Source organism: Stigmatopora nigra, chromosome 1 (genome assembly GCF_051989575.1).
Source record: "Stigmatopora nigra isolate UIUO_SnigA chromosome 1, RoL_Snig_1.1, whole genome shotgun sequence".
Taxonomy (NCBI): domain Eukaryota; kingdom Metazoa; phylum Chordata; class Actinopteri; order Syngnathiformes; family Syngnathidae; genus Stigmatopora; species Stigmatopora nigra.
This window is the reverse complement of record NC_135508.1, coordinates 1965275-1978898: the sequence shown is the minus strand read 5'-3', so window position 1 is coordinate 1978898 and position 13624 is coordinate 1965275. Positions and strand designations below refer to the sequence as shown.

At 37.0% G+C, this 13624-nt stretch overlaps 1 long non-coding RNA gene across 1 annotated transcript in view; it reads right to left on the bottom strand.

The window, feature by feature from the left end:
* The window catches only part of LOC144203451 (uncharacterized), a 96460-nt gene that overhangs the window by 69453 nt on the left and 13383 nt on the right, over positions 1–13624 (bottom strand). Inside the window, exon 2 of the long non-coding RNA XR_013327693.1 lies at positions 9421–9534. This is a non-coding gene — a long non-coding RNA (uncharacterized LOC144203451). The remainder of the gene's footprint in view (positions 1–9420; positions 9535–13624) is intronic.

Here is a 13624-nt window from a genome sequence, read left to right as displayed (position 1 = left end):
TAAGGCGCACTGGATTATAAAGCGCACTGGATTATAAGGTGCACTGGATTATAAGGCGCACTGTATTATAAGGCGCACTGTATTATAAGGCGCACTGGATTATAAAGCGCACTTCATTATAAGGCGCACTGGATTATAAGGCGCACTGGATTATAAGGCGCACTTCATTATAAGGCGCACCGTCTATTTTGGAGAAAATGTAAGACTTTTAAGTGCGCCTTATAGTGGTGAAAATACGGTCATTGCTATTGACTTCCAGGTATGAAGCACTCACGCACTACACAGTCACCTCTAGAGCCAGCCATTCTTGATGTTTTGGATTTTTTGGTATAAAATCTTGCAGTGGGGGAGGAGCTATATGATGGAAGATTTTGTAAACTAAGATGGCATCTGCTTATTTAACAGTATTGTTTCAGTTAGGGTATTGTTTGTGTTTTTTTAATATCTGACAGTGATGGTTTTCCGTTTTCTGTTTTTTCCATATATAAGGTGCACTATATTATAAGGCGCACTGTCTATTTTGGAGAAAATTCAAGGCTTTTAAGTGCGCCTTATAGTCGTGAAAATACGGTACTTTTAAATACTGTGAAAATGAATGTTTCACATATTGTTGCAAAAAGCAGCACACATCCAACAACATAATGAAAGACATTTCAAGGCTATGAACGTGACTTAACCAATTTTCTCTTAATTTTCCTACAATTGAGGAAGGTACATTTTTCCTGATTATTAGATTTGATGAAAAGAAAAGTTAATGTACAAACTTGGGGAAAGATGTACTTGATGGAAATCAATCAGTTGAGTCACAAAAGACAGCATTTATGAATTACTTAGAACTTTTAAATTGTTTTTTAAGGTGCTTTAGTGCACTTTTCAACCAAAAACGACTACTATATTATATATAAAAATATGACAAAGGCTTCCTAACTGAAAATACTGAATAAACACTTATTTTTTTCCTAGTCAGTTTTGAGTGAGAACTTTGAAACTGGAGTACCCGGAGAAAACCCACAATGCCAGGGCACGAGGAGAAAAATAACCAATCACTTCTATCTAGGAGCTATTTAAAGTGTTTAACCAGCTAGCCTAGCATAGATCTTTTTGAGATGTAGGAGGAAACCAGAGCACCCAGAGAAAACCCACACACACCCGGACGGGAGCAGTTTGTGCAAACTCCTAGTTGTGCAATTTAGAGTTTTAAACTAGCTAGCCTAGCATCCATGTTTTAGAGATATCTGAGGAAACCAGAGTACCCAGAGAAAACCCACACTAGCCCAGGGAGAACATACAAACTCAACAAAGTTTAGACCTGGAATCGAACCCTGGACCTCAGAACTGTGAGGCCGAATTGCTTTCCACTCTTTCACCGTACCACTGCTTATTAGTTTTCTTATATATTTGCTCTTCTTTTACATACATTTGCATACATATTTTATATTCCTTTTCACATTTTAAAGGGTTAATAGTAGATAGTATTAAAGTTTGTCTAAGAAATTAGACTAATTAAATATTTAATAACAATTTACTTCTAATTAAGGAAAATAAAGCTTCATTTCGTAAGTAGCGGTACCCACCGCTAGCCACTTTTGGTCCGTTACCATAGTTATGTATTACCCTGATCAGTTTAATGCTAACAACAACAAAAAATGTTAGCCGTCAACAAGCTAGTCAGCTGATACAAACTGCAAACCCAGATTGGAAAACCTAACATGCACGTTTTTGAGTACCCAGAGAAAACCCACAATAGCCCAGCGAAAACATACAAACCTCACACAATAAAAACCAACCAGGGAATCGAACCCTCGACTCCAAAACTGCGAAACCGACGCCCTACAACCACCCATCCACTGGATCACTACCTTAAAAACCCACCCTACAAAACTACATCGACTCGATTAATATCCTTCTCCACATTTTTCCCGAAATTCGAATCTTATCTAAAAAGTTTCTGCCCATATTTGGCACTTTAAGAAAAGCACCCACCCAAACAAAACACACTTCCACACTGATAATAAAGTGTTCTTGCCATTTAACTGCCTCTCACACTTGTCCTCACACATCCACAAACTGCGAGCATGTTCGGGGAAGTGCGATGACTCGCGGTGGCGAGAACCAGAAACTCGACGTCTACGTTTGACTCACTCTGTCTGCACGCTTCGGTACATTTTTGTTGATATCTTGGAAAGCAAAATGTGTGTATGTATGTGTGTGTTGATTCCGAGTGTGTCTGGTGCAAAAGAGAGATGGCAAGCAGTGATTAAATAGTAATGCCTGGCTTTCCAGAAAGTCAGCAGGCAGCCAGCTTTTAGCCTCGGTGGGAGGTGTATGATCGTCCCTATTATGGCGGCTTCGCTTTCCTGGAATGCAGACAGAGATTGCGGTACTTTTAACACACACACACAAAAATAAATGTAACACTGCATTTTCTCTTGACTCAGTGCCAGCGCGTGTTCTTTAAGTACCGTATTTTCACGACTATAAGGCGCACTTAAAAGTCTGAAATTTTCTCCAAAATAGACAGTGCGCCTTAAAATAATGTGCGCCTTATATATGGAAAAAAACAGAAAACCAAAAACGAAAAACCACCACTGTCGGATATTAAAAAAACACACGCCTGATCTGAAACAATACTGTTAAATATACAGATGCCATCTTAGTTTACAAAATCTTCCATCATATAGCTCCTCCCCCACTGCAAGATTTTATACAAAAAAAATCCAAAACATCAACAATGGCTGCCAATGATTGCGCAGTGAGTGCTTCATACCTGGAAGTCAATAGCAATTACCGTATTTTCAAGACTATAAGGCGCACTTGAAAGTCTTAAATTTTCTCCAAAATAGACACTGCGCCTTATAATACAGTGTGCCTTATAATACACTGCGCCTTATAATACAGTGCGCCTTATATATGGAAAAACAGAAAAACCAAAAACGAAAAACCACCACTGTCGGATATTAAAAAAACACAAACACCTGAACTGAAACAACTTTAACAAACTGTTAAATATGCAGATGCCATCTTAGTTTACACACAATCTTCCATCATATAGCTCCTCCCCCACTGCAAGATTTTATACAAAAAACATCAACAATGGCTGGCTCTAGAGGTGACTGTAAAGTAGTGAGTGAGTGCTCCTTACCTGGAAGTCAATAGCAATTACCGTATTTTCACCACTATAAGGCACGCTTAAAAGTCTTACATTTTGTCCAAAATAGACAGTGCACCTTATAATACAGTGCACCTTATATATGGAAAAAATATCATTCATTGAGGGTGCGCCTTATAATGCAGTGCGCCTTATAGTCGTGAAAATACGGTAGCATAAATTGCAAATAAAGCCTTTTAGAATAATTGTAGTGTGATAGACTGTCTCTGAACATAAGCGGTAAAGTTCGCAAGCTGTTTGGGTGCTTAAATATAATGTAACTTTTTGATGAAGACGAGGGTGAATGGCTGTGTGAGCCATGTAAATGCGGCGATATCACAGATGTTGAGATTAATGACATCATAATGCATGATGGGAATTTGTCGCCAGGTGGTACAAGTAGAAATCTGAATATAGCTTCATTTTCAAATGGCGCTATAACAGATATAAAGGTTAACAGTGACAGAGATAAAGTTATTAATAGAGATTAAAATGACAAGATGGTCTAATGCAAGGTTGCTCATACTTTTTATTCCAAGATCTACTTTTCAGGGAGCCTGGGTGGTGTCATTGGGCACTGAGATCGGAGGGAGAGCAGCTAAAAGGTGTCTCATAACCAAAAAAGGGCGTTAAAAATGAAAATTAAGTGGTTCAAAATCAAAGAAAAGACTTAACAAGTAGCTGAGACGAGTCTCGACCAAAAAGGGCGCCAAAATGAAGTTGTTCAAAATCAAGGGAAAGACTTGACAAAAAAAAGGGCGCCAAAATCGAAATTAAGTGGTTCAAAATCAAAGGAAAGACTTAAAAAGTAGCTGAAATGTGTCTCATAACCAAAAACAGGGTGCCAAAATCGAAAGGAAGTAGTTCAAAATCATAGGAAAGACTTAACCAGCAGTTGAGACTGGTCTCATCACCAAAAAATGGCACAAAAAAATTAAAATGAAGTGGTTCAAAATCAAAGGAAAGACTTAACCAGCAGTTGAGACGTGTTTCAACCAAAAAGGGTGCGAAAGGAAGATGTTCAAAATCAAGGGAAAGACTTAACCAGCAGTTGAGACATGTTTCATAACCAATAAAGGGGCCCAAAATGAATGAAGTGGTTCAAAATCAAAGGAAAGACTTGATAAGCAGCTGAGACGAGTCTCAACCAAAAAGGGCGCCAAAATGAAGCTGTTCAAAATCAAGGGAAAGACTTAACAAAAAGAGGGCGCCAAAATCGAAATAAAGTGGTTCAAAATCAAAGGAAAGACTTAACAAGCCGCAGAGACCTGTCTCATAACCCAAAAAAAGGGGTGCCAAAATCGAAAGGGAGTGGTTCAAAATCAAAGGAAAGACTCAACAAGCAGCTGAGATGTGTTTCAACCAAAAAGGGGCGCAAAAGGGACATGTTCAAAATCAAGAGAAAGACTTAACAAGTAGCTGAGATGTGTCTCATAACCAAGAAACGGCACCAAAATCAAAATGAAGGGGTTCAAAATCATAGGAAATACTTCTTAACAAGTAGCTGAGGCTGGTCTCATAACCAAAAAGGGTCCCAAAATGAAGTGGTTCAAAAACAAATAAAAGACTTAGCAACCAGCTGGGCCGTGTCTCAACCAAAAAGGGCGCGAAAAGAAGCTGTTCAAAATCAAGGGAAAGACTTAACAAGCAGTTGAGACGTGTTTTATAACCAAAAAAAGAGCGCCAAAATGAAGTGGTTCAAAATCAGTGGAAAGACTTGGTTGGCTAGCAGTTGAGATGTGTCTCATAACCAAAAAAACAGCCAAAATGAAGTGGTTTAAACACAAAGGAAAGACTTAACAAGTAGCTGAGGCTGGTCTCATAACCAAAAAAGGGCACCAAAATCCAAATGAAGTGGTTCAAAATCAAAGGAAAAACTTAACCAGCAGCTGAGACATGTTTCATGACCAAAAAATGTTGCCAGAATCAAAATGAAGTGGTTCAAAATCAAAGGAAAGACTTAACCAGCAGCTGAAACATGTTTCATAACCAAAAAGGGCGCCACAATGAAGTGGTTCAAAAATCAAAGTAAAGACATAACTAGCCGCTGAGATATCTCTGATAACCCAAAAAAAGTGTGCCAAAATCAAAATGAAATGGTTCAAAATCAAAAGAAATTTTTAACCAGCAGCTGAGACGTGTCTCATGACCAAAAAAGGGCACCAAAACCAAAATGAAATGGTTCAAAATCAAAGGAAAGACTTAACCAGTAGTTAAGATTTGTCTCATAACCAAAAAAGGGCGCCACAATGAAGTGGTTCAAAACCAAAGGAAAGACTTAACAAGCAGCTAATGCTGTTTATTAGCCGACACACTTCAATCTGAATTTAACGATTGTTAAATGAGTCAGCAGTTGTAAAAAAGAGTAAGTACTTCAATGTCCCTTTAGAAAATTGACACATTGTTCAGCCCTGAAGGAAGCTAACAGTCAAGCTAACAATCGTACCTGGTCCAATGTATCTTTAAAAATAAAATAAAAACAGCCATGTTGGATAAACTCAAGCTTTTGATGAAACATGGATGGCTATTTCAAAAGAAAGAGTCTCATGGCTGAGTGAAAAATATCAGAGTGAAGAGTAAGCAGCGCAAAAGGAGGCTAGTGAAGCGGGTCATTAATAGTCAACCAGGATATACCGCAGGGGGATCGGAGGCGGCTTGATAATTCAATCTGTCACATCGCCAGCTACCAGCCAGGCCAATTAACTGGAGAAGAGGCAGGCTTGAACCTCGCATTCCTTCCTTCGTCCTTCCTCCAGCTTTCAGGCTTTACAGGCTATGCTACATTCGCCGTGAGTAAAAATAGACATAGCCCTGATGAACTGTAAAGTTTTTGTCACGTGAAAGTTAGCGGGAATTATTTTGAAAGCTTTTTAAACCAATATTTGACTGGATATGTTATTCTAGAGTGGGTAAAGGTAAAGTCCAACTCCTAAAAAAGTGTGTACCGTATTTTCACGACTATAATGCGCACTTAAAAGTCTGAAGTTTTCTTCAAAATAGACAGAGCGCCTTATAATCAAGTGCGCCTTATATATGGAAAAAACAGAACAGCAAAAACAAAAAACCACCACTGTCGGATATTAAAAAAACACAAAGGTCTGAACTGAAACAATACTGTGAAATATGCAGATGCCATCTTAGTTTAGAAAATCTTCCATCATATAGCTCCTCCCCCACTGCAAGATTTTATACAAAAAAATCCAAAACATAAAAATGGCTGGCTCTAGAGGTGACTGTAAAGTAGTGAGTGCTTCATACCTGGAAGTCAATAGCAATTACCGTATTTTCACGACTGTAAGTCTTCAATTTTCCCCAAAATAGACAGTGCGCCTTATAATTCAGTGAGCCTAATATATGGGAAAAAATCAAATGTGCCATTCATTGAGGGTGCGCCTTATAATGTGGTGCGCCTTATATATGGAAAATACGGTATTTAACTTCTATAGTAAAGTTTGAAATAGAATAAGGCAGGAAAACAACAAAATGTGTACTGACACTGATAAATGCAAAAAATATATTGAATAAGTACTAGTAGTAGTAATAGTACTTCAACCAATAGTGGCCTCCACGCAGAATAAAAACAAAAAATCCTATGAAAAAATACATACTGTATTTTCACGACTACGGCGCACTTAAAAGTCTTAAATTTTCTCCAAAATGGACAGGGCGCCTTATAATTCAGTGCGCCTTATATATGGGAAAAAATAAAATGTGCCATTCATTGAGGGTGCGCCTTATAATGCGATGCGCCTTATAATGTGGTGCGCCTTATATATGGAAAATATGGTATTTAGCTTCTACAGTCAAGTTTGAAATAGAATAAGGCTGGAAAACAACAAAATCTGTACTGACACTGATAAATGTAAAAAAAATATATTGAATAAACAATAGTACTTCAACCAATAGTGGCCTCCACACAGACTTTTCATTACTATAAGGCGCACTTAAGTCTTAGATTTTTCTCCAAAATAGACAGGGCGCCTTATAATCCAATGCGCCTTATGAAACCAAAATGAATGTCCTCAAATGTTCCCGTTTTTGGAATTAATCAATATATAATCAACAATTAAAAATACAAATATTTTCTTAAGTCGGATTTTACAGATTCCACCTCACATTCTGCTGAAAACCTTCTTAAAATATTTTATATAATTTTATTTATAAGCTTTTAATACCAATTTAATGACATTTTCACGATTATTTTTTACCAATGTCAAACAATAATAGCGTATGCCAATTCCATTCCAATTACCATAATGTCTATACAAAACAAGAAGCTGCAATTTAGGGACAGATGGCCAAACAACAACAACAACCCTTATAATTATCAACTAATTGCAAACACTCAATGCCTATTCCATCTTTCTACCAAATAAAACCTGAGTAATACTTCAATTTCACTCCAAAAATGGCGATAAACAAAGCAAAATAAGAAGCCATTTTTCATTACTCCATCCCACACAAGCTTTTACTGTTCATCTGAAAATGACTACTTTCAGTACCTAATAAAAATCCACTCATTAAAAGCTCTTAAGTAAGCCAACAAATACATTTTTTTGCGTGAGCTTAATGCGGGAAGAAGGCGGAACATTTCTTGCAGCAGAAATGTATTCGTGATGGTAAAAATAATGAATGATAGAAGAGTTTGAAAAGAGATTTTAGAAACATGGTCCTAGAATTGTGAAGGAAGTATGACAGCTAGCTACAGGGACTGAATTCAAATGAAAAAAGCATCAGAATAAGCCATAAAGTATTTAACTGGTTTTAATCAGGAATCTGTCACAGTTGTACGCAAAAAAAAAACTCTCACAGAAGAATAGCACAGCAATTGTCAAAGTTAAATCTGTCCTTGTCCTTCACCCAATCAAATAAATTATCCACCGTTTTTTGGAATGTTACTTCAAACAGCCATCTAACAATCATGTTTTTATTTTATTTTTTAGATCATCCATTGGAGAAACACCGATTTCCTTTACATTATTGTACTATTCAATCATTTAGTAATTGTTAGTGGAGCCTACCTTGTGCAAAGGATGTGTGAAATATAGATTGTTTTGTGTAGATCGAGTAGATGGAGCTGAAGTAGTGGTAGTGGTAGTAGTAGTAGGGGTTGTGTACATTAACTAGATGGAGCTGTGGCAATAGTAGTAGTTGTTGTTGTGTATATTAACTAGATGGATCTATAGTAGTAGTAGTAGTAGTAGTAGGGGGTTGTGTACATCAACTTACTAGATGGAGCTATAGCAGTAGTAGTAGTTGTTGTGTATATTAACTAGATGGAGCTATAGTAGTGGTAGTAGTAGTAGGGGATGTGTACATCAACTAGATGGAGCTGAAGTAGTGGTAGTGGTAGTAGTTTTAGGGGTTGTGTACATCAACTAGATGGAGCTGCAGTAGTAGTAGTAGTTGTGTACATTAACTAGATGGAGCAATAGTAGTGGTAGTAGTAGCAGGTGTTGTGTACATTAACTAGATGGAGCTGTGGTAATGGTAGTGGTAGTAGTAGTGGGTTGTGTACATACACTGGATGGAGCTGTGGTAGTGGTAGTGGTAGTAGTGGGTTGTGTACATACACTAGATGGAGCTGTAGTGGTAGTAGTGGGTTGTGTTAAAGATCCACTAAATGGGGCTGTAGTAGTAGTAGTAATATGGGGTTGTGAACATCAACTAGATGGAGCTGAAGTCATGGTAGTAGTGGGGGTTGTATACATCAACAAGATGGAACTGTAGTAGTTCTGTAGTAGTAGTAGTGGGTTGTGTTATGGATCCACTTGATGGTGCTGTTGTAGTAGAAGTAGTAGTGTGGGGTACATTAACTAGATGGAGCTCTACTAGGAGTATTAGTAGTAATAAGGGGTTGTGTACATACAATAGATGGAGCTGTAGTAGTAGTAGTAGTGGGTTGTGTACATCAACTAGATGGAGCTATAGTAGTGGTCGTAGTAGTAATGGTATTGGGTTGTGTACATTAACTAGATGAAGCTATAGTAGTGGTAGTAGTAATAATTGTAGTGGGTTGTGTACATTAAATAGATGGAGCGCTCTAGCAGTAGTAGCAATAGGAGTTGTGTACATACACTTGATGGAAATGTAGTAGTAGTATGGGTTGTGTACATCAACTAGATGGTGCTGTGCTAAAGGGAATTCCCTGCTGGCTTTTAAGAAAATGTATTTTTCTTCTCTTAGAAGATTATTTTAGTTACACCTTATAGTGCAAAGTTAGCTATGCCTTATAATGTAAAGAATACAAAAATGAAACAACTTCAACTCACTTGCACGTGATGAAGACGAAGAATCACTGCTGGTGTGGAACCAATTCTAGCTCCTCTTCATCACTCAGAGTCGCTTTAGTGATGATGACTTTTTGAGGTTAGTGCAGGAGGGACCTGAAAATGACGCACATTTTCAAATCGGCATCAACGAAAAACATTGCTTCCTCTACAGCTGGGACGATTAAAAAATGTAACGCGTACGTACGTGCACACAAACAAGATACAAATAAAATATGAAACGGTAAAAAAAGTTGAGGAATACGAACATCAAGAAAAAGCGTGTTTTTCCACTTAATAAATTGGCAAAGGGAGTATTTGTTTGATGGTGACAGATTTCTACCGTGTTTGTCTTCGAACAAGTCGACGGTCTCAATTAGTGGCAAAAAATCGGGTATTCCTGGCTCTGTGTGGGTAAACAAACTTTTGTCGTTATGCCGTTGACTTCACAAAGGAAGATTACAAAAGAACGTAAAGGTGGAGACAATGGAACACGGGTGTTATGTAAGCACGGAAAACTTATGATTAGTTTTTTTGCGGAAACCTGGTTAAAACTGGCATCAAAGTTTGCCAAGTATATCAAAAAAAATTTCAGGCATAACATTTTTAACAACATGAAATGTCAAGGAGTTTGCTCATTAGCCGACGCCCCTTTTGGTAGTCACGTCTGCCTGACACTTGGAAAATGAAATTAAATTTGCCCAAATAATTTAACGTTTTGATTTGTTAAAACATCTTTCTTTTCTAAAAGTATCAAATTAACTACCATATTTTCCCGACTATAAGGCGCACTTAAAAGTCTGACATTTTCTCCGAAGTAGACAGTGCGCCTTATAATCCAGTGCGCCTTATATATGGAAAAAAACAGAAAACCAAAAACGAAGAACCACCACTGTCGGATATTAAAAAAAACACAAACGCCTGGACTGAAACAATACTGTTAAATATGCAGATCATCTTAGCCATCTTAGTTTACAAAATCTTCCATCATATAGCTCCTCCCCCACTGCAAGATTTTATCCAAAAAAATGCAAAACATCAACAATGGCTGGCTCTAGAGGTGACTGTAAAGTAGTGAGTGCCTCATACCTGGAAGTCAATAGCAATTACCCTATTTTCACCACTATATGGCGCACTTAAAAGTCTTTCATTTTCTCCAAAATAGACAGTGCGCCTTATAATCCAGGGCGCCTTATATATGGAAAAAACAGAAAACCAAAAACGAAAAACCACCACTGTCGGATATTAAAAAAATACAAACGCCTGAACTGAAACAATACTGTTAAATATGCAGATGTTATCTTAGTTTACAAAATCTTCCATCATATAGCTCCTCCCCCACTGCAAGATTTTATACAAAAAAATGCAAAACATCAACAATGGCTGGCTCTAGAGGTGACTGTAAAGTAGTGAGTGCCTCATACCTGGAAGTCAATAGCAATTACCGGATTTTCACCACTATAAGGCGCACTTAAAAGTCTTCAATTTTCTCCCAAATAGACAGTGCGCCTTATAATACAGTGCGCCTTATAGTCGTGAAAATACGTTAATCAGGCTCAAAAACATTGGGTCTACTTTAACAAGATTATTTTTGGAGTTTTGGTCAAAATGTTGTTGATCGCTGATACTGTAATGCCTTGAGATACGAGTGCTCTAACATACAAGGAATTTGAGATACGAGTAAAATTCCGAGCAAATGTTTGCCTTGAGATACGAGATGAATTTTGAGATAGGAGTAAAATTCCAAGCAAATATTTGCCTTGAGATAAGAGTCAAATTTTGAGATACGAGCATATGAGATAGCTAGGTGGCCGAAACGCGAGAGGTCACTTATGATTTCCACGTCTTTCTTGCCGAATCTCTTGTGAAAAGATCTCTACGAGTACTGGGTGGAGCATTGCATTTTTTCATTATTTTGCGTTGTTCAGTCAAAATTAAAGGAAACAAAATGGATCAAAAACAAGCCAGGGAATGAAGGGTAGTGGGAAGAAAATACGTATGATGATAATCGATATTAAGTATGAAATAATTAAAAAACATGAGTAGTATACGCATGACTGAGGTGGCTTGCCAGTTATTTATTATTAAGATTTAAATTTAGTGTAAAATAAGATTAAAACTTTTTTAAGTGTGTGTGTGGGGAGGGGAATCTAAGTTCATTTAAGTTAAATTTAACGTAAGATTAAAACTTTTTTAAGTGTGTGTAGGAATCTAAGTTCATTTAAGTTAAATTTAACGTTAAAATTATGTTACAAGAGTGTTGGGTTTATTCTGTTTTACTATTATAATAGTTATATTAATTCATTTCTTTATTAAATCATTCTCTTTCTTTTCTCTGTATTAATTCATTACTTTGTTAAATCATTCTCTTTCTGTTTTTCAAAAGTGTTGAGGTCACACCAAGTCATCTTTAACCTAGACAGCCTGTTCCAGGATGGTTATACAAACAATCCACCCAATCTGGGTCCTTGAGATTTGGTGGGCCCTTGGTGACGAGGACAGGGCTATTCGGACAATAACAAGAATATTGTTATCGTTATGTAACCGTACACTTCGGGTTTTTCTGTATGTAACGATGATATGATTATGATTATATTATATGATTCTTAGGTCAAGGAGGTTGTATAATTACTCTAATCTAAATGTTGTTAGGTCTAGTCCCTGTTTTTGTTATTAGTAAAATACTTTGATTGTTATTGTAGTCCCAGATGTTGTTTTTACTCATACGTGATGGAATGATCAACAACTCTGTAACTTGTGACCATAAGAATGGGACGAAAACGTCTATTCGAGAAGACGTTCGGAAGTTGTAAGGGACACTTGCTGTAATGCTCCCCTCCGGAGGCTTTTACCTGTTGTATCCATTTCTATTTAATTAAATGTCAATAATTGAATAAGATGTCTTCCTGCAGTTATTGATAATTACGGACGAAGGTAATTATTAATGAACCTGACAAAGAGCATCCGTCAAGTCTCTCTCTCCCATCAATGAACTCCTGATCAATGTCTTATATTAATATTAAAAATCATAACCACTTGTTATTTGTTATTCTGTTAATAAATGATGAATTACCACCAATAAAAATATGTTTTTCCATTGTAATATCCAGTTTTTTTATGTTTTCTTTCCCCAGAGAGTAAAAACAAATTAATATGTATTCCGTTAATTTCTATGCAAAACAAAAATTTGAGATACAAGTAACTCAACATACAAGCTCAGTCCCTGAACACATTAAGCTCATATCTCAAGGTATAACTAGAAATACATATATACACACACAGATAGCAACATCATGTTATGAAACCTATAAAAAAAAAACATAAATTATTCATATATTCATTTTCTTAACCGCTTATCTTCACAAGGGTCATGAGGGGGGTGCCGGAGCCTATCCTAGCTAAGTACAGACACCAGGCCAGCATCTTACCCCGAACGAGGAAACGTGAGGAAGTAAAAAAACTGCCCATATCTCCCTGGCGACAGCTCACGGGGGTGCCGCAGGTAAGAAATCAAACAAGGAAGTAGAAGCTCCAAAACATTTAAAATGGAAGTGATGCTGAGTCTCGCAGTGGTCGGTGGCTTATCTCTCCTCAAACACCTGCCATGTCGCCTTCTACTTATCCTATGATTACAGCTGTAGCCCTTTTAGTGTAATTCACCAAAAAAATGGATTCTTGAAATACATGGGATTTTACACAAGGAAGTGAGAGGTTGAGAGGAATTAAGCTGAGGAGAGGAGCTAAAATAGTATTCAAGTTGGGAAGGGGAATATGCTGTTCTCAGATTGGGATAAATAAGTAAAGATGGCGTAAAAAGGAAAAAGTCCAAAAGGAAGTTAGATAAGTAGTACTTTGTGACATATTTGACTCCCAAAACCGTCTATTGATATGATATCCAGCATACCTGGCAACTTATAAGTTTTTCCAGTAAGTTTTTTTCATCATTTCAAATTGTGTATGTGGTATAACAACTTTTGTACAGGATTTTTAAAGTACTTTTTTGTAAAAACCGATCTGACAAACTCATTATACTGCATTATTTTATAAAAGTTTATTCACGTGGTACAGAATACTGCAATTCAAGTTTCCCAGATTGATTGAAAACAATAGAAAAGCCTTGTTGAATTGGTGAGCTCTCCCTAGTGTTAAAGACGAGAAGTGCAACAACATTTGATTTAACTTCAGCTACTTAGTGGGCCATATTCAT